At 39.9% G+C, this 21,237-nt stretch overlaps 1 protein-coding gene across 3 annotated transcripts in view; it reads left to right on the forward strand.

Annotated features, from left to right (window-relative positions):
• Positions 1–21,237, forward strand: part of GABRB1 (gamma-aminobutyric acid type A receptor subunit beta1) — a 373,814-nt gene that overhangs the window by 321,961 nt on the left and 30,616 nt on the right. The window lies entirely within an intron of this gene.

A 21,237-nucleotide genomic window follows, 5' to 3' on the forward strand; every position in this document is an offset into this window, starting at 1 on the left:
GGGAGAAGATATTTGCAAACCATACATCTGATAAGGGGTTAATCTCCAAATTATATAAAGAACTCATGCATCTCAACAACAAAAAAACTACCAACCCAATTAAAAAATGGGCAAAAGACCTGAACAGACATTTCTCCACAGAAGATATACAGATGGCCAACAGACACATGAAAAGATGTTCAAAATCATTAACTATCAGGGAAATGCAAATCAAAACTACAATGAGATATCACCTCACGCCCGTCAGAATGGCTATAATTAACAAGACAGGAAACAACATGTGTTGGAGAGGATGTGGAGAGAAGGGAACTCTCATACACTGCTGGTGGGAGTGCAAACTGGTGCAGCCACTATGGAAAACAGTATGGAGATTCCTCAAAAAATCAAGGATAGAACTACCATATGATCCAGACATCCCACTGCCGGGTATTTATCCAAAGAACTTGAACACACCATTTCTTAAAGATACATGCACCCCTGTGTTCATTGCAGCGTTATTCACAATAGCCAAGACTTGGAAGCAACCTAAGTGCCCATCAAGGGACAAATGGATAAAGAAGATGTGGTACGTATACACAATGGAATACTACTCAGCCATAAGAAACGATGAAATCCAGCCATTTGTGACAACATGGATGGACATTGAGGGTATTATGCAAAGTGAAATAAGTCAGAGGGAGAAGGCCAAATACCATATGATTTCCTTCGTTAAGTAGTAGATAATAACAGCAATAAACAAACACATAGAGACAGAGATTGGATTGGTGGTTACCAGAGGGGAAGGGGGGAGGGAGGAGGGCGAAAGGGATAATTCGGTACATGTGTGTGGTGATGGGTTGTAATTAGTATTTGGGTGGTGAATATGATGTAATCTATGCAGAAAAAGAAGTATAATGATGTACACCTGAAATGTATACAATGTTATAAACCAATTTTACTGCAATAAACAAAAAAATAAATAAATAAATAAATAAAATAAAGATACATTATGGGAGGCTTTAGGTGACACTCAAAATAATGATCAAGTAAAATTTAAATTGGCTAAAATTAAATTTTATGATGAAAGAAACTTCATAATATTTGTGACTTCTTGGTTTCTGGCAAGTTGCTGTGTGCACCAGGTGATGTGCAGGTGTGTTCTGTGCTCCAGAGTGGGTAAACATCTGGAACATTAGAGATGGAGAGCAGTGCTAGGCTGCTTTGTCTTTCCAGGGTGTCCCTTCCAGTAGAAGCAAGCAGTTACCTCTAAATTCTGGGGTTTGACATCCCAGGGACACCACCAAGCTGCTTATAAGTGGATCATAATTAGTGGACAGGAACAAGTTCTCAGGTGTCCCCCTAAGAAGTAGACAAAATTTTCTAGCACATTCCACTGACTGAATTAAATTCACTTTGTGTGGAGCAGTGGAGGCTATCACCTTAACAATTTGCTTAGAAGAACGGTTACTTTAACAGTCAGAACTTGTTGGATACAAACAGGGAGAAGTTTTATTTTTTCTCCAATCCTGGCCCCCAACGTGCCAATAAACCCTCTTTTCTATCCTTGTGTTTTAAGCCAGTTCCATATCTTTCTGGCCACTTTCAGTTACTTACCCAAAAAACTCTGTCATGTTTAAAAGTCCAATCTCTTCCCACCTCTCACACTTCCCCCTCTTCCCCACACCCCCATAGCTCAAGGAATTTCAGTAGGAAGGAAAGGGGTGAGTTTTGCGCTGTCACCCTGCCTTCCTCTCTGGGACTAGATATTAGGAGGAGGAATGTACATAAAGGAAGAAAATAGTCTTTGTTTTGTGGGTGAGTGATTGTAGTCCTGTGCCAGACTCCGATGCTTCTCCAGCTAACCCAATCTGACCAAACATGCCCTCTGCCTGGCAGCATCCACAGGCTGCCTCTCTCTTTGGGTGTATGAGTGAGCTCTGGAGAGGTGTGTGGCTTCTTCACTACACCGTTCCCTGATATGAAGATAAAGAGCTGTCTATCACCACCAGCTACCCCCTTCCCCCTCATCTCCCATACACACACACATACACACACGTACGTGTACACACACTCACATATACACACACATATGCCTTGACCCTGGGAATCACCAAACCTCTTTCTGCTGGGTCCACTTGCCCTGCTGGCAGCCCTCTTAGATGGTCCACTGGAGCCACCGGAAACTTAATCTTACCACATAGTGGAGGGCAACTGCTCCCCTGCTGTCCCTCTTTCTTTCTACCTTGTACAGCAATCTCACATCCTTTTCCTTGCAGGCACAGGGGCATATCTGCAAGTCTGTGCCTCAGTAAACAATCATTGCAGGAATGAGGTGCAAAGTGTCCCTTTCTTGCAGGTATTTCCAATCTTTAAGTGGTTTGTCCTTTTCTTCCTTTGAGGAGATGAAGAGAAAGTCATGACATTCTCCACCAGATGACAATTCACACCCTGACAATTTTTTCAATCCATCCTTTCCTCTTTGACTTCCTCCTTCTCCATGACCCCTTTTCTCTCTTCTTCCTTCCATTCTTCTTATTTGGGCCAATGTGGGAATCGTGATTGAAATGACAGTGTCTGCTGCCTCTCAGTACGCCCAGGAAGGGACATGTAGTCCCACCTGTTTGTGGTTATCTTCAGAATGTGACATACTTTGTCTCTCTTTTTCCCAGTTTTGAATTCCACTCACCAATTTGGAAACAAAGAGAAAATCACACTTGCTTAAGTTTCACTCTCACATCACCAAGTCGTTTGGCAGATCACCAACTCAATGAGCAGTACATCTATCTGCATATAAAGACGACAGTCTTAGGAGACATACCCGAGTTTAAGATCCAGCTCTGCCTCTTAACATGTTGTGTGGTCTTAAGGCAAATTGCTCAATTAAGGCTCAAGTTCCTCATTTCTAGAATAAGGACAATATCAACCTTGTGGAACCTTGAGCTCTGCCTTGTAAAAATGCTCAATAAGGCACATTATTTAATATTTTCATCAGATTCATAAGCAGCATTATGCCAACAATGTACAAGACACTGGGTAAGTAGGGTTTGGTGTCTGACATCCAGGATTTCACAATCTAATATAGAGAAAGACGCATAAAGACATAATTGCAATAAAATGTGAGCAGTGCAAGGAAAGACTCATATGGAGTGCTTATGGGGCCAGGTTGAACTAAGGAAGCTGTGAGGCATGGTGTCTAGGAAGATCTCTGTTTTAATTGCCTTCTATTCACTCTATTGGCAAGAGAGGGATTCCTGCCTTAGGGATGGAATGTTATAGGGATGGCTGAACATGCGACACCACAGTGGACAGAAGACATCAACAGCAGTTTATTAGTCACACAGGGGAGGACACCATACACCATGCAAGGTCACATGAGGGTTGCACTCAGGAACAGAGTGAACAGTCAGGGGCTGTGGGAGGTAGGCTTTGTAGTATCAAGAGGGTGAGATGCCCCCCTGGTTTCCACAGGGAGGGAGAGTGGATACGATTGGTTTGTTTGAATAATTCCACAGGCTGGCAGGGAACTGAAACCCATTACTCAGGGATAAGCAGGACCTGTGCCTGGTCCCTATGATAAGAAGAGTTATTTGTCTAAGGGACCTTATCCACAGGAGCAGATCAAGGCCTTCCTGATTTCACCAGATGTCAAGGCAGCACATAATATTGAGCGTTAAGTCTTACATGACAGCCTCCTGCAGCAAACATCATCTGAACTCAGTCTAAAAGACTGACCATAAGTTATATGAGTGATTGGCACAGGGCTGGGGTCATGGCATTGCAGTTGAAGTAAACAGCACTGCCAAAAACAAATTTCTTCCATGCACAGTGTATGCAAGATTTGCACACATTTAATGTTGCTGAAGCATAAATTGTAAAGCAAAAGGTAGGAAAAGAAGCTGGAAGGATAGACAGAGTGGTGTCATAAAGAGCTTCCAGGGAAAGAGCTTAGACAATATTCTGATGTTAAAAGGCATTCTTCTAAAAATGGTTAGGGATTGGGCCGGCCCTGTGGCTTGGTGGTTAAGTGCGCGCGCTGCGATGCTGGTGGCCCGGGTTCGGATCCCGGGTGCGCATCGAGGCACCACTTCTCCGTTCATCCTGAGGCCGAGTCCCACATACAGCAACTAGAAGGATGTGCAGCTACGACACACAACTATCCACTGGGGCTTTGGGGGGAAAAATAAAATAAATAAAATCTTTAAAAATGGTTAGGGATCTAGTTATTGGGGAAAAGGACTATTTAAAACAAGTTATGCCAATTTCTTTACCACATGATATTTTAATATCCTACTGATGTGCATTTGTAAACCTCCAAGATGGTCTGAATTACTGCACAATCTTCTTGAACCTGGGGGCATTAGTCTTTAAGGGATTTTTTTTTTCCAGAACACCAATTAACTTTCTGGGAAACAAAGTTTAAAAATTACTGTTATAGGTAACAAGCGATCATTAAAAGATTCAAGCTGGGAGTGACATTGTCGTATTTGTATTTTAAATGAAACACTCTGGTAGATGTGTAGAAGATGAATTTGAAAGAATAAAAATTTGAGGATTTTGTGAACCCAGCTAGGAGGCTGTGGAAGCAATCCAGGAAAGCAATCATGAATAGAAGTAAGATAACAGAGACAGGAAAATAAGAAATTTGAAAGAAGTTTTTATGTATTAGATGAAGTGAATGTATCAATGGGAGAGCTAGGTCATGCTGCAGTCAGAAATACACACCAAAATCTCAATGACTTTCCCCAACAAAGGTTTCTATCCTGTTTACACTAAATGTGTAGAATAAATTGATGCAGAGGCGGGGTTCTGCTCCACTGAATCACTCGAGGGCCCAACTGATGGAAATTCTATAATCTTATACCAGCAACCATCTGGAGAAGAGACCTTCCTGGATCATTACAGAGAGGGAAAAGAACGTGGAGATTCAGACACTGGCTTTGTCCTGAAGTAACACCTGTCACTTTGGGAATGACCACTGACCAGAGTTAGTCTCATGGCCCTGGGTCTGAGAAATGTGATCTTCCGTGTGTCCAGGAATGGGAGGGAAACCAAATATTGGTAACACCATTCACAATAAGTGAGGAAGAAGAAAGAATCAAGGATGTCTCCGACGAGTGACGAGGTACATGAGAGTGCGTGAACTGAGATGTGAGAGTACCAGAAGAGGAACAAAACGTTTGGGAGGTAAGACGATGAACATTTTGAGTTTTATGTGCCGAAGGAATTTTCATCCGAGGATGGCAGGTAGATGGTTGGAAATTACAAGTCTAAATCTCAAAGAATTACATCCTGGAAATAAGATTTAGGAATCATCATCAATAGCTAAAACCAGGAGTGAAAGTACTATCCAAGAAGAATAGGATGTTCTCTAAGGAAAATCAGAGTTTTTGATTTGAGAGAAAAATCCCAAGAAGAGAACGGGAAACTGTCAGAGACAAACAAGGAGAGAACCCAGAACTGTCATCTCAAAAAAGTGAAAGGAGGCGAGGGTTTCTGAGAGAAAGTAATTAGCAACAACAGACACAACTAAAAGATCAGGTAGAGAGAGGCTAAAAAGGGCCCAGTTGATTTGGCAGTTAAGCATTGATTCCATATGTAAGTGTGATCATGCACTATTTGTCTTTCTGTGCCTGGCTTACTTCGTTTAGCATAGTGTCCTCCAGGTTCATCCATGTTGTCACAAATAGCAGTATTTCCGTCTTTTTTAAGACTGGATAACATTCCATTACATATGTATATACACACACTACATTGTTACATTGTCTTTATCCATTCAACCATTAACATTTAGATTGTTTCCTTATCTTGGCTATTGTGAATAACGCTGCAGCGAACATGAGATGCAGATATCTCTTCGAGATACTGATTTCATTTCCTTCAGATATATACCTGGAAGTGAGATTGCTGGATCATAAAGTGTTTCTCTTTTTAATTTTTTGAGAAAACTCCATGCTGTTTTTCTTAATGGCTGTACCAATTTACATTCCCACTAACAGTGCACAAGGGTTCCTTTTTCCACATCCTTGCCAACACTTATCTTTTGTCTTTTTGATAATAGTCTTTCTAACAGGTGTGAGGGGATATCTCATTGTGGTTTTGATTTACATTTCTGTGAGGATTAGTGATATTGAGCACCTTTTCATGTATCTGTTGGTCGCTTGTATGTCTTCTTTAGGAAAATATGTATTCAGGTCCTTTGTCCATTTTTTAATTGAGTTATTTGGCTTTTTGGTATTGAGTTGTATGAATTTCTTATATATTTTGGATATTAACCCTTTACCAGATATATCATTTGCAAATATTTTCTCCCATCCCATAGGTTGCTTTTTCACTCTATTGATTGTTTTCTTTGCTGTGCATTTGAAATATTTCCTAGTCTTGCCAGTTTGAAATCACACCAGGAATATATTTTTCTTCTTTGCTGAATTGCAAAAAAAAAAACCTAAAAAGAAGCTATTGTAGAAAGAGGTTCATGAGAGGAATGGAGACACAAGGTAGGCTGACATGATTTGAGCAGTAAGAGGGCAGAGGGGAAATGGAAGAGGCAAAGAAAGTGAAGTTTTATTCCCAATCCTCTTCCTTAGCCCTCCTGAGTCATTCATTTATTTAACCAATATTTAGTGAAGGCTTATTAGACTGTAAACAAGACACGTGAGCTTCTGCTCTTGCGATTGTGCTTTAGTGGATGAGTGTGACATTTCCTCCTAGGTGTCCCTGTAACGTTTTGTACATTCTTTTATTTTAGCACCTTTAACGTCATATCGTATTTGTTTATTTCTCATATCTCTCTCAAGAGAATGAGTTCTTTTGGGATAAAGACAGGGTAAAGACATTATTGATCTGGTCATACCAAAAACTCATCACAATGCCTTGGCATAGTAGGCATGCAATAAATGTTTTTCTTTTTAATTACATTATGTAATCCTCACAACTCTGTGAGGTAGTTATGATCAGCCTCATTTCGCAGAGGAGGTAGCCGAGACTCAGGGTGGCTACACCCTAGCAAAGGTCATAAGCAGTCAGTGGCAGAGCTGAGACCGGAATGCAGGCTTTACATTCCATGTCTGTTTCTCTCCATCACACCAGAACTGCTTTGATATCTTTTTCTCCTGGAGTGATGGATTCAAAATGACTTATGCATAGATTTCCAAATACCTCATGCTATTCAAGATGACAGATTTGCAGTGCAATCTGAGATATAAATAAGGCAATAGATCAAAACCAGTCCACAGACTCGCACAGTGCCCAAACCCACAGTTTTAACTAAGCTGAGCCACTGTATACTTTATTGTATTAAGATTAACCATATGAAATGGCTGTTTTAGGTCCTCAAAAGATCAAATATCAGCGCTTTCATATGGTTCAACCTAAAAGGGTATAAAGCAATGTTTTCTGTAGTATGAAACTAAAAGTATGAACTAATAAGGGGCTGGCCCCATGGTGTAGTGGTTAAGTTTGGTGCACTCCACTTTGACGGCCTGGATTCGCAGGTTCAAATCCCAGGCGCAGACCTACGCCACTTGTCAGCCATGCTGTGGCAGCAACCCACATACAAAATAGAGGAAGACTGGCACAGGTGTTAGGTCAAGGAGAATCTTCCTCAAGCAAAAAGAGGAAGATTGGCAACAGATGTTAGCTCAGGGCAACTCTTCCTCAACAACAACAAAAATAAAAGTATGAGCTAGTAGTATAAGTTAATTAGTATGAAACTGGGCAGTGTGGTAGAGAAGAAAGATTTTGGAAACAGACTAATGCTGCCCTAACAGGGTTTGTGACCATGTTACTTAAACTTTCTAAACCTCAGTATCCTAATCATTATGATGGAGATAATAATTTCTTCGTGAAGGACTGTTGTAAAGATTGAATGATGTGGTCATATATGTAAAATGTTTAGCTCTAGACCTGATCCATAAAAGGCACAAAATCAATGGCAGCTATAATTGTGATCACAAGAGGACAGGGATGCTTTTGATATAGGTGTTTATTTAATCACTAATATTTATTTCCAGGGTTTATTCTGGACCAGAATGTCTAACTTGCTCTGTATATTCTTTATATATTGACTTCTCTGGAATTCCTTGCAATAATGTGTATTACTTGCCTCAGAATGAAAAGGTCCACTTTGTGAAACATCTAACCAGGTGTCAACAGACAGTTGCCTGACACATAATACCTTTTAGTGAAAGGTAATCTTTAACAGAGAAAAAGTAGCCAAGCAATGAGGTTTTAAGGATAAATATTTATATGGAATTTCTCAAAAGAATTCTCAGGAGCAATCACTGCAGTCTAGACTGTAAGGTCTAGAAAAGTAATCTAGCCAAAATCTTCCTTTTGAAATGAAAATTAATAAGCATAAGTGGCTGCTCCAAAGCAATCTAGATAAAAAGAAGCAGCATTATCTTCATTTTCAGGGTCCTTTGGTCAACAACATATGGATTAAACCCAATTATGTCTGAAAAATCTGAAAATATAGTGTAAAAAGACTATGATAAAGGATTCTTCTAGTACAATTTTAAAATTAAAATTATTTTAAAATCCGTGTTTTAGTAATATGAACTTCTGGAAGTTGAGCACCCATCTATATAATTGAAAAGATCAAAATGGAGATTCTTTGGGGAGAAAATGTAATTCAATCTACTCTTAAAGCCCAGCTACGTTGTTACATGGGAATCTAACTGTATGTCTTCTTGTTAGAATTCTAACATGGTCTTTGGATATTTCACAGAGATTAGGTATGAGACACTAGACTTCGTAATCTCTGTACTTTTTTTCCCATAGATACAGCTAAAATAGGTAAGAATTTCTGTCTACAAACTAAAATGTGTCAAAATGTGTTTTTTATTTTCTACAATTTAATTTAATTTTGAAATATATGGCTCAATCTAGTAACTTCCATATACTCTCTCAAATTCAGCACTTTCTCAGACACTTCAGGTGTAAAAGCAGTAACACCAGGACTGTTTCTTTCTTCCTGCTCTTCCCCCCGGCATTGATGGTGAGCTCAGAAGGCACCAGAGTCAATGCCACCAGGAGAGCAGAGGAGATGTGCCTTAGTTTATCGGTACTGTCTCTCGTTTGTGCCACTTCTTCCCTTGGGGTTGATTCTAAGCTCTGAAGGTGTTTACAGATACATCACCCCAGGGGGTCAGGGAGGGGTTGTTCACCTCTCATGCTCAATCTGTTGGGTCCTTGGCCAGCCTCTAACCAGACGTAACTTGTCCTGTCTTGTCCCAGCACAGGTGAAATCAGGTCTCACTCCAATGGCAACTGGACATTCTGTGTGTACTGACTCAGCTCCCACCCAAATCTTGTAGCACTAGTAATGTGCCCAGGAATTAACTGGGTCTCGGTCTGACCCTGGCAGGAACTGTCCATGCTGCATCTTTCCAATGAGGTAACCCTGAGATCTCTTACTGGACCACAGGTTCTCTCACAGTGTGCGTCTGCAACCAGAAACCCTCTGAAATCCTCCCTCACTGTAAAGAACCCATAAGAAACTCAGATGGAGTCGTCTCTGGCACTCTGCAGCCTTAATGGGGCATACTGCCTGTTTTCCCAAATGGCGGAATGAAAAGCCTTCTCTCTATAATGCTTGCTTATCTTCAACACAAGGCTCAGGCTCTACTCATATCCAGAACTGTAAAGAGGCTGTCTAGCATTGTACCCCCACCCAGAACCCAGCTTGAAGGGGCAGAGGCAGACACAGGCTTCCCAAATTCACATCTAACTTTTCTTTCCTCTCTACTTCTCTTCCCCCTTTCCCTTCCTTGAAGTGTCTTTAAGTTCCATGAGTGTGGGGGAAGCTCAGGGTGAAGAGGATTCTTCAGACAGTTTGCATGTGTAGACATCCTTCTATCTGACTTTCAGGCCAGCATCTTTTAAACCAAAGAGCCAAGAAGTTGCCATGCTTATTATTCATGTTCCCTAAGGGCCACTTTTCCCAGTATCCTCTCTCGATCGTGTGTGACTGCAATTTTATTGTCCAGGCCAGGGGTGGGCATGAAACACTTGGATTATAAATGGAGAAATTCTATTTACAATTTGATTACAGAACAATTCTATATCTTCCTTTCCCAAAAGTTCTATCTGTTTAGAAAATGAGATCTAGGTATCACTATGAACCACTTGTCACATCACCAATACGAATAGTTTTAATATGAACCATTCTACCAACCACAGCATTCTATAGCTGTGGGCCAGAGTTTCTCGACATCAGCACTATTGACATGTTGAGCTGGATAATTCATGTGGAGCACTGTCTTGATCATTGTATGACGTTTAGCATCATCCCTGGCCTCTACCCACTAGGTACTCGTAGCACCCATACCCAAGTTGTGACACCCAAAAATGTCTCCGGATGTCACCAAATGTCCCCTGGGTGGGTTGAGAACCACCGCTATAGACCCATCCTGAAGCAACATGTGATGCCTGTGTAATGCTTCCAAGTATTTTGATGATAGATTGTTTCTAAGAAGCACTCTGTAGCTGTAACTTTGCAAAACAACTTTTTTATCTTCTCTATGAGTCAGGTAGCACAGACTATTGGCCTCATTTCCACAGATAGAAAGTTGGAGGCATTCAGCTTTCCCAATCAGGTCATGGAAGTCTATACTTTCATTTTCCCCCTCCGAAAAGTGAAAATGATAATCACTGTTTTTCTTCCCTAGCCTGAGATTGGGCAATAACTATAGAGCAATGCCCTTTCCTAACTGCTGTTCCAAAACTTCTATACCAGGCAGCTTCAAAGATAAATTTGTATTTGCCTGTCTTCTATTTCATGCACATCAGAAATAAAGCCTTCAATATAAATAAAATGGCAACAAGCCACATGTTTCATCAGTGTAACTGCCAAATTACACGGAGTGAAAAATCAATTCCAGCAAAACCAATAATAATCGGATAGAGGTTTTTTTCCGTCATGCCCAGACACAATGCAATTTTTAAAACACAGATATTAACGTGCCCAACATGCCTACCACAATAACCTCTGTGACACCAATCTAGCACTTGAGAATGAGCACAGATACAGGATAGATACAAACAACTGCGAACTGTCAGCTCTACAATGTTCTATTCACATGGATTTCAAAAGCCAAGAAATTAAACAAGAATGTACAATAGTTTGTGAGCCACAAAAGCACATGGCCTCATAGTTGCTAAGGCTATCCAACCTGATCCTAGAGGGAATCCAAATAACATGGGATATTTGTAGATGGCTGAGAATTGCCAGAGAAAAGCTACCTTGTTGGGAAATAAAACCCACCTTTTTTAGATACTAGAGCCTGGTACTATATTATTATTGTAGGTTGTGTGCAATACATCTGTGAAAACCCAGGGCAGAGACTATGTACTTTGCATTCACAAATGGGGAAGGCATCAGATTTAGAAATTGAATTAAGTGTATCTCAATAAATGTCATCTAAATGTGAGTGAATAAGGGATATGAGACTAAAAGACACAGATGATGCCTAAAAGAAATCAGAAACTAGGCAAATCAGTTAATAAAAATTGAAAATAAACTCTGACCTGATAGAATGGTAGTTTTTAATTTAATGCGTTTTATTGCTACCTGCTGCATAATCATAATAACTGAGAGATATGAAGAATGGGTCCATATCATTTGCTATACATAGGTTTTTGTTAACTCAAAAGCATAGCTAAAATAGCATACACCGTCCATTTCAAGATGTTAGTGAAAAGATCATAACTTAAGCATTGAATATACCAAAACAGGTAATTTGTTATATTTTAGTAATCAGAGTTGCACATATTTAAATATAAACAGATATTTCTCGCTAAAAATCTGAATTTGTGAAAAGGTATATTAATCACAATCGCTCTAGTGCAATTTAACATAAATGAAGTTTAAAATAAAACCTTGTGAGAATCGGTGATCCAAAGATAAAATCGTCACCAAAAATCTAAAACTCCTGCAACTGAAAGGAATAAATTTTCAGGCACTATCCTGAGTCTCTGCCTATGAGTCTGGAAGGTCTTGAGTGCCCTCTACAGGTTATTTAAATAGTTTTCACGGATGTGAAATTTACCCTTCCAGAATATATTTAGGCAATTTCTAGAACATAAAAGTAACTTACTGGGGTTTTATTTTTCAAAGCATTACATGTTCACCAAATAAAATTTTTGAAATAAAAGAAATCACGCATAATCCTAACACCTGGAGACTATTAACTATTTTCATATATATCCTTGGTTATATATACATATACACATACATTTTTATGTTTGTTTTCTCTTAACAACATACTGTATATTTTACCATGACTGGTTTCGATGAGTTTCGGGGTTTTTTTTTTTTTTTAGTTTTTAATGAGTTCTCCAAAAAATGTGTTTTATTGACAAATCACCATTTCTTATCAGAATTTCTCACTTTTCTCGTGAAAAGTGAACCTCTTAAAAAAAGGAAAGAAGAATTTAAATAAAACGAAACTAAATTCAATAACCACTCAGGGGTGGATTCACAAGCAACTGGGATGTGCATGACTCTTCAAAATAAAAATACCATGAAGATATTCTGAATAATTTTCCACGTTTAGGATATAACATGGTCATAAACATTAAATTAGATAACTGAGGTTATTATCTAAACTATTAATCTAAGGTTTCAGGCCAACAATAACATTATCAGAACAGTAAGGCTAAAGTAATATTGTATTTAAATTAGTTGCCTTAGTTTCTACTTTTACTTGTTCACAGTCTTATTTATCCTCAAAGGTAGTTTACACTTTAGAAAATAAAGATATGTGGCATATTAGGTGCTTGTCAAAATCGGAGATGACTCCCTTCTCCAGACTAGGCCTGATTTTGTTTTTTATTTTTTTGAATAAAATAATGATACACGCATTTAAGGATGTCAGATCAGGTATTTTTAAACAATATCTAAACTTATATCGGGTTTTAAAACAATCTTAAATGACATTCTTATACTGACACACTAGTTTAAATTCTCTGCTTATGGGGTCAATTCCTTATTCATATGTTCAAGTGAATATGGTCGTTCCACCACTTAGAGAATGCAGGCATAAAGGATTTTGCCCACAACCAAACAACTATTTCAAAGTTGGGGGAGGTTTTGATCTTCCTTTTTTATTCAGAGTGGAAATTACTGGCAGGGGTTACATCCAATCACAACTCTAAGACCTCATTTGAGGTGAGTTGAGCAGACAAGGCTCTCTCCATTCCATGATAGCAATATTAAGCAAAAGTCTGTCTCAATTTTGGAACAGAGATTTCTCACAGAATTTTGCAAAGAGTATATGTTTTACTTGGTGGCAGTACTGTAAAATTTATCTTTTTAAGAAAGTTGTACACAGATCTTGGCAGAACTGAGGAACAGGAGTTAATAGTCTCAATTTATTTCCATCTTATGCCCAAGTTATTTTTTAAGGAAGGAGGGTGCAAGGAGTTGGGATGTTCATTAAATGTATAAGTAATGTTAACAGGTTTCAAGACTGCAAAAGAAAATTTGACCATAAGTATCCCAGAAAAGTCTACTCTGTGATTATTAATATAAATTGGAAACAGGTGGATAAGGACTTTTCTCTGAGACATAAAATATTCTCTCCTTTGACTATTAAGACAAATAAAATATAGACGGATGGTAGCTAGTTGTTCTGAGAAAATTTTATTGGTAAGAAACATATTAAAAAAATTTAATAATAAGATTTTAGCATTTCCAGGTGTGATTATCTTCTACTTCACCACTGATTTTGGCCGTAGAGCAACCCTGATTCTGATCTGAAACCAATAATTTCCCTAAAACATATTCATCTACATAAATTAATGCTATATAGGTCCATTAGCATTTATTAAAGGAAGCTGGACATTGTGAAAGGAAGGTTATTATCAGGAGTGTATACACTTAAATTAGTACACCAAATAGTGGCATGGTTGACAGAAGGGAACACACTATTCCATTGTTCCAGGAGGTAAGAAAGGTAAATTCTAAAACACTTAGGCTGATGAGATTGATTCAGGCTGGGCAAGATACTAGCCCTGGATCCTGTAGAAGGAGAATCAGTAATCTATGGAGGCAGCTTGATTTCTCTAAACACAAGTCAAAACAGACATCCCTTTCTTATTTAATAGGATTGCAAAATCATTGAATCAGGAAAATGTGATAAATATAGATAGAGACTCAAGGCTGAAACAATTAGGCAAATATTAAATGGGTAAATGATGGTGCCACTCCACAAAGTGCTGATTAAAGACTTCTAATATCAACCTAGAGGGATATTGCCAAGAGAGTGTTACAGGGCTCTATCTTCATCTCTGCCATTCCACATTTGTCTTAATCAAGGGAATAATGATGAAAGGCATGTTTATCAAATTTGAAGATAACATGAAACTAAGAGGGTGAGCAAATAAAGATCAAAAAAAAAAAAATTCAACAGGCTAGAACAGCGAGTCAAATTGAATTAGAGAAAATTTAATGGGGACGATATTAGATCCTATATTTGAGTCCAAAGAAAAAAAATAACGTGACTGTCAAAAAGCTAATTTGAACTTGTGTTGCTTTAATAGAAGCCCAGTGACTAGAATAAGAAAAGTCCTGCTCTTTGATAGCCAGTCACAGGAAGAATATCATGAGTTGGACAGGCGTGGCATAAAGCATGGAAGAATCTCACCAGCGTAGGGCTGGAAAAATAGCAAGGAAGGTCAGATAGAGTCAGACAGAGGCCCAGCCTCAGAGAGGGCACCTGGGCAGCCCAAGGGTGTAGCTACTGCGTGAAGTCCAACCTGGCAGGCAATTTCATCTTGAGAAGTTACAGGTAGCTAGCCCATTTAGAAGTCAAGACAGGCCACAACCAGGGTCAGGAGATTACTGATAATGACAGCAGGATTCCCTCCAATGGGCAATTTAAGAGGAACTGGATATATTCCACATAAAGAAAGCTTAGATGGAGATTTTAGGCAGTACACTAGAGCCCTATTGGTATCTGGGGTCCAGCCAAGCCATTTTGCCATCAAGCACTATAGGCAAAATGTCTACATTCTACAAATTTCTCAAGGGTCTTAAACAAATTATTGGCTCCAAAATACATAAAGAAAACTACAATATTAAAACTAATATAACATTATGTTAAAAAGTCAGCTACAATCCAATGCTTTTATAGTGATGTGTAAATTATGTTTATCATGGGGTGTGAATGTGTTTGAATGTATTTAATATAATGTGGGAAGGTGTCTCTAAGAGTAAAAGTGCCTGGGGTCTAAAAATCTTTAAATGGGGATGATCTAGTACAGATGAGGATTAATGGACGAGGCAGTATTAAATAGTCAGATATGAAGGAACAGAACTCTAGAAAAGTCATTCTGGGAATTCACATATTGGCCAAACACAGGAGATGCTAAGGCTTGACTGGAGTGGGGAGAAGACTGAGAATTCTGACCTTGCTTCTGGTACATCAGGTCCTAGATCTGGCTAGAAATAAGGGGTCCTCTCAGGGGATGCTTATGAAATCGTAAAACATGCCTGGACTCTTGGATTCCAAATCTGAAGGACATGATATAGTTCCAAATCTGCTGCTGCTTAATTCCTAAATGAGTCAGGAGTGGCTCAATGACCAGGGCAAGATGAATCTTGGGGGTGAGTCAACACAGTGGGGAAAGTTGCCAGATAACTCAAAAAGACGTAGAAGAAAGCAGGTAGACATGTCCACCTGTTAGTTTGGGGCTCCAACGCTTCAAGGGGCATATAAGCATATTGGAAACTACTGAGCAGAGAAAAGCTTCATAGACTGAATATATCTTGGGAAGGACCAGAGCCTGAAGAAGGAAACACTGAAAGGGATCATGAGAGGTGTCCTCAAAACTGGGAGGTGCTGTCATGTAGAAAAGGTACTGGGTTTGTTTTCTATTACCACAAGGAGCAGACAAGGATCAGATGATGAATGCTCTCCAAGAAGATGAATCTTTACTTATTACGAGGACATATTTTCTAATGATTACCTAGAACCCTAATTAACTACTGAGTTGACTGAGAAAATAGTGAGATGGCCATTCCTAGGGACTGGATGACCACTCCAAGGGTGGGTTGTCAGATAGGAGTCAAACGTGAAGTGGACTGTTGCACAGATTTGTACTTACAGTTTCTTAATACCGTGAGAGTGTTTTAAAAATCTGGCTTCCGTGGTTTGTTTGCTGCTTCTTAGGATATCATGGAGATACAGAGATGGATGAGAAAGGAATCCAAAGTAACCTTTAGAATAAATGTTATAGCAGATTTGGAGCCACTGGAAGGATTAGACCCACTTGGCTTTCTTATGTGCTTCTGAGATGCACCATTACAAGTATCTAATAACCTTCTAATGGAAAGGATCTACACAGCTACATGAGCAGAGATATTGATAAATTCCTAATATTTCTGCCCTCCTGTGGAAGGAGTAGGAGGAAGTGGGGAGGGACAGACTACTAAGTTTATTTCAATAGGACATTTTCTAACCAGAGTTGAAATGCTGATCATGAGTGTGACTTCAGTTAGGTGCTAGCAATGACTGGTGTAAACAGGAAGGGAAGATACTGGCTCTTGTAACTGGACCAGCCACTCTCCACTCAGCATTTCTTGCTTGCAAACAGCTAAAGAGAGAGAGAAATCTGTCCTCTAACTTTTGAACAAAAGTCCTGGGTTTTTCTAGGACTGGACCAACTTGGATCACATGCCTATTTCCAAGCAATTAATTTGGCCGAGGGACTGCTATGACCTAATTGTCTTAGACCTGGGTTATTGCCTAACCCTGAGCCACTCATCACAGCAAAGGGGATGGTATTTTAGTGGCTGGCCTAAGTCAATCCTCACATCATGAAACTTGAGATGAGGCTACGGCTGCTCCACAAAGGGAAATACATCTGTTTATACCCATTCATGGATTAGAAGCTTAAATCTCTACATTATCTAAAACACAGTTAAGTACAATTTTAGACCATCCTCCCAGCTCTATTTAGCACAGTGGGGAGTAATTTTTATTTCCAGATTAGAAAATTCATCCAAAATAGAGTGTTTCAAATAGCAAAGAGGACCACTAACATCCAGATACGTCTACATTTGTACCAGCTCCATGCATCTTTATCCATTGACATCAACTTAATTTTATCTGCACTTTCTGCACCACTAAGAAGTCCCCAGGGGCTGAGAGGAAATTTTGAGAGCTTCTGTGTAGTTATTGTTGCTAGGAAACAGCATCCTTAGTATCCAAGTGTTTGAGCTTTGAGACGCTGTGTGCAGTCACTGGTTCATAAAGGAAAACCTTTGGTAAATAGGTTGTTTAGGTGTGAGTAAATTGATGTTCACTCTCTGTGGCAAAATGTTCTTGTGTACCCTTTGAATAATAGTGTATTTCTAGGCCTCTATTTTTTCCTTTGGATCCAGCTGCCATCATTGCTCCCAGGAGAACTCAAGCTTCTACCTGAAATGGAGTGAGCGTTCTTTTTTTTCCCAAATCATCTGTAATTATCTCAGTGTTTTGAACACTAAGCCTAACGGGTTTTAGTTAAACAAAGTGCAAGTGATCTTGGAAATATAGACCCAGACCACTGACTGTATAAATTGCTGAACACTGTTAAAATTTGCATTGATTGATAGGCAAAAGCCATGACAGTGCTTTTATTGTGCATGGCATTGAAGGGTTCTGCACTCTTCAGAAGCAGCAGACAATGAGAGGTGCTGTTTTGGCTCACCCACTGTCTTCTCCCCTCTCAACCCCAAACTGAAAACCATCTCTGGACTCTCAACTCTAGTCATCGCTTACATGTTTCTCCCCTAGGATCCTATAATTAGAAGACCAGTTTGAGGTTGTAATTTATCACCTAGTTACTCAGTAAGCTAAAATTAACAATCAGCTTTTTCTATTTCCTTGGTGCTCAAACCTACATGTAAGGTCTCTGTGAGGACAATCCTCTTAATCAAGGACTAAATCCAGCTCAAGAATGGTACTAAATGTTACCCATATGAGGTTACCAGTTTGGGACAATAAATTTAGAACAATTAAGCAGCAAACAACATTCAACAATGCATTTATTCAAAAATATGTATTGGATACTTACATAGACAGAATCTTTCTAGGCATCAGGAATTTTTTTAAATGAATAAAAGAAGATTCCTGCTTCCAAATGCTTATAAGATAATGAGGGATGGAGGAGACAAAAGCAGAACTAAACGCAATGCTATGTAAACAGATGAAATATTTTCATGATAAGATGTGCTATGTAACTGATGGAGTCCCATAAGGAAAGCAGGAAACCCCTCAAGGTTTTTCAAAAAGGGAATTTAATAGAGAAAACTGGCTACAAAGACTGGAAGGGCTGGAAAAGCAAAAGGGAGAAGAAGAAAAGGGTGCTGAAGGAGCCAAAGCCAGAAGCTGCTAACAGCCCTGTGCTAGAGTCCATGAGTCTGATTCTGCTGGATCCCATTAGAGATGCTGTTCTAATTGTTTGCAGAGTTGCCAAAAGAGGTGCTGCGAGAGTCTGAATCACCCCCCCTGCCCCAGCAGCAGTCACCAGCGACTGCAGCACTACCACACTGCCAGAGAGAAATCAAGAGCCATCCCTCCCACTTCCACCTTCTAATCTTCAGCCAGCTCTTCCTAGGGGCAGCATCTAACATGGAGCCAGGAGCCAGGGAGGCAAGCCCCAGCAGCACAGAGCAAAGTGTAGAAAGCAGGATATGAGGCTCAGAAACAGCAAATGAACAGCTGGCACGAGCCACAACAGAGGTTGTGATGAAAAGCTCTGGTAATCTCAAGCCTGGAACAAATAATTCTTCCCTTAAAGAGAAAGAAAGTGTATCGATCCAGTTTCTGTTGCAGATAACAGAAGACCATTTGGCTAGCTTAAGCAGAGATATAATTTAGGGAAGTGGTACTTACAAAATTAAAGGACTAAAGTTGTAGGCTCTAGGCTGGGGTCAGAACCACAGTGCAGACTGGCCCTCCAAGGGCACTGACTGGTAGCTGCATCCCAGTCAGGATGCTGGTAATCTGGTAGCTCCATCCACCACGTTGACTCCAGGACCACAGAAAGCTAAAACCAGAACTCCTGGTTCCAGAGCCCTCTGTACTATATGAGCTGCACCAACAAAGTAAGTGCCTCAAACACCACCTCTGCCATCACTTACTCCATCTAATCCAGGGAACCTAAATCATATCCACAACCTTAGTTGCAAGGGAATCTGGAAAATGTAGTTTTTAGCTTTCCTGAAGATTAGAACACATGATAGGGGAAGTCAATCCACAGAGTACCTGCCACAGAAGTATTCAGAAAGGAATTTTGTGGTGAAATATGTAAAATTTGAGATGAAATTTGCAAGCTCCAAGAAGGTTGGAGCCATGTCAGTTTTATTCACATTGTACCCTCAGTACTTTTCCAGCACCTGGCACACAGTCAGCACTCAATAAATATCTACTCATTGAACGAGTCGAGACACGTCCATAGGTTAGTGCCTGGTTGTCAAGTTAAGGTTGGTAGCACAAAGGTAGGAGTGCTGATGATGAGAAGCAAGAACAATATTCTACAAACTTCCATTGGATACTGACAACATGCTGGAAATGTGGTACATATGCTTGATAATGAGGTACAAAAATGAATGAGACCCGGTCTCTGACCTCAGGGAGCTCAAAGCCTGGTGGAAAAAAGACAAATAAGCCAAATAAAATTCAGCCTGGTTCTGTGCTTTGTTCAAGGCAAGCACATAGTCGAGGTGACAAAAGTCGATCGGGACTGCTTGCCTTAGGTATCTGCCAACACTTCTTCCTACACTCAATCATGGCTACCTAATCACTTTGCTTTCTGGGCCCAGTTTTACCTTTGCATACTGAAACCTTTGAGGATTTTATAGTGTTTGTATATATTCAACTTTGCCCTGTAAATTTCAATGTCCTTGCTAAAAATGAGTTACTTATTGAGTAAAGTTTATGAAGTAAATCAGTTTCCCACTGACATCATCCTACCTGTGTCTTATTCTCTCTATAGGTTATTCACCCTACATGTTATTCCCTCTGCCAGGCAGGCCTGCTCCACCCATCTGGCCAAATCTTCTGCAAAGCCATCTCTAACTCTCGCGGATCGACAGTTTGCTCAGATTGCTGTTAGACCGTGAGCTCCTGAAAAGCAGGGCCAAGTCTAACCCACTACATATCCTTAGTGCCTAGAATAGTGCTTGACACATAAGAGGCACTAAAGCGTGTGTACCGGAATGTTGAATATAGTTTCCATTGATTTGCCTTGCCAGTCTAGAGGTGGTGGCATTCTGTGCTTCAGCAGGGGTCCTGATGGATATCTAGGAAGATGAGAGGTTGTACCCAGAGAAGTTGTTCATGGCAGGGTAGAAGAGTCAGCAAAGACCTCATGTTACAGCACGCAAGAAGGGGAAGCGAACAAGGAGCTGCTGCTGTTGGGTGACTCTGAAGCTAACACAGAAGCCGTGTTCTATCAGCCCTCTTTTCACTGCGTACTAGGAACAGGCCACCCAAGGGCCACGAAGCTAATGACAGAGGCATAATGAGGTCAAAAGCTGTAGGTAAATCCAGCCCCAAATTGCGAAAAGAGCAGAAGTTCATATTCAGGCTTTGATCTATAAATAGTGTTTCTCTCCACAGAGACTCTCTAGATACGGAGTTTAAGAAATTCCTCCGTAACAAATACTCACAGTTCAAATATACTATGTTGACAACTAAAAGCAGAACTACATGCAGTCTAGCTCAGAACAGGACAGCTGTTCATTTGTGAAATGTGAGGAGCCTGACAAGAACTGGCCTGAATGAAAGACCCCCCCCCAGCCCCATATAATGGTGAGCAAAGAGTATATCAGATGCTAGCCCAAAACCCACTCCCAATCAAGTCAGACAAGAAGAGAGCTTTAAATTTGGGCTGTGTTATCTTGGCTCCTTAAAGGATATTTTAATACTAAATTTACTTATTTTGATTCCATCTATTTTTATGAAAAACTTACCTCTTATGCCATCTTCCTTAATAGATGTTGCTGAGGCATTTTTCATGACATGAGAAAGGTTCATGGGAGAAATTTCTCTCAGGCCTGGCATCAGCACTTCTTATTCCAAGCCAATTGGTTGGTTTTTATCCCATAGACATTGTAAATTTTTTAACTGATCTGATTTGTGTTACTTGATAGAAAAGTACTTTTATGGCTCTGAAGAGAGACAGGTTCAGATAGTCCTGGAAGCTCATTTCCTCCTTCCTGGCAGAGAGCAGACGCAAGAGATCTGAATTAACTCCACGGAAGCACAG

This window comes from Ceratotherium simum, chromosome 8, assembly GCF_057802395.1.
Source record: "Ceratotherium simum simum isolate JZ-2026a chromosome 8, ASM5780239v1, whole genome shotgun sequence".
Taxonomy (NCBI): Eukaryota; Metazoa; Chordata; class Mammalia; order Perissodactyla; family Rhinocerotidae; genus Ceratotherium; species Ceratotherium simum.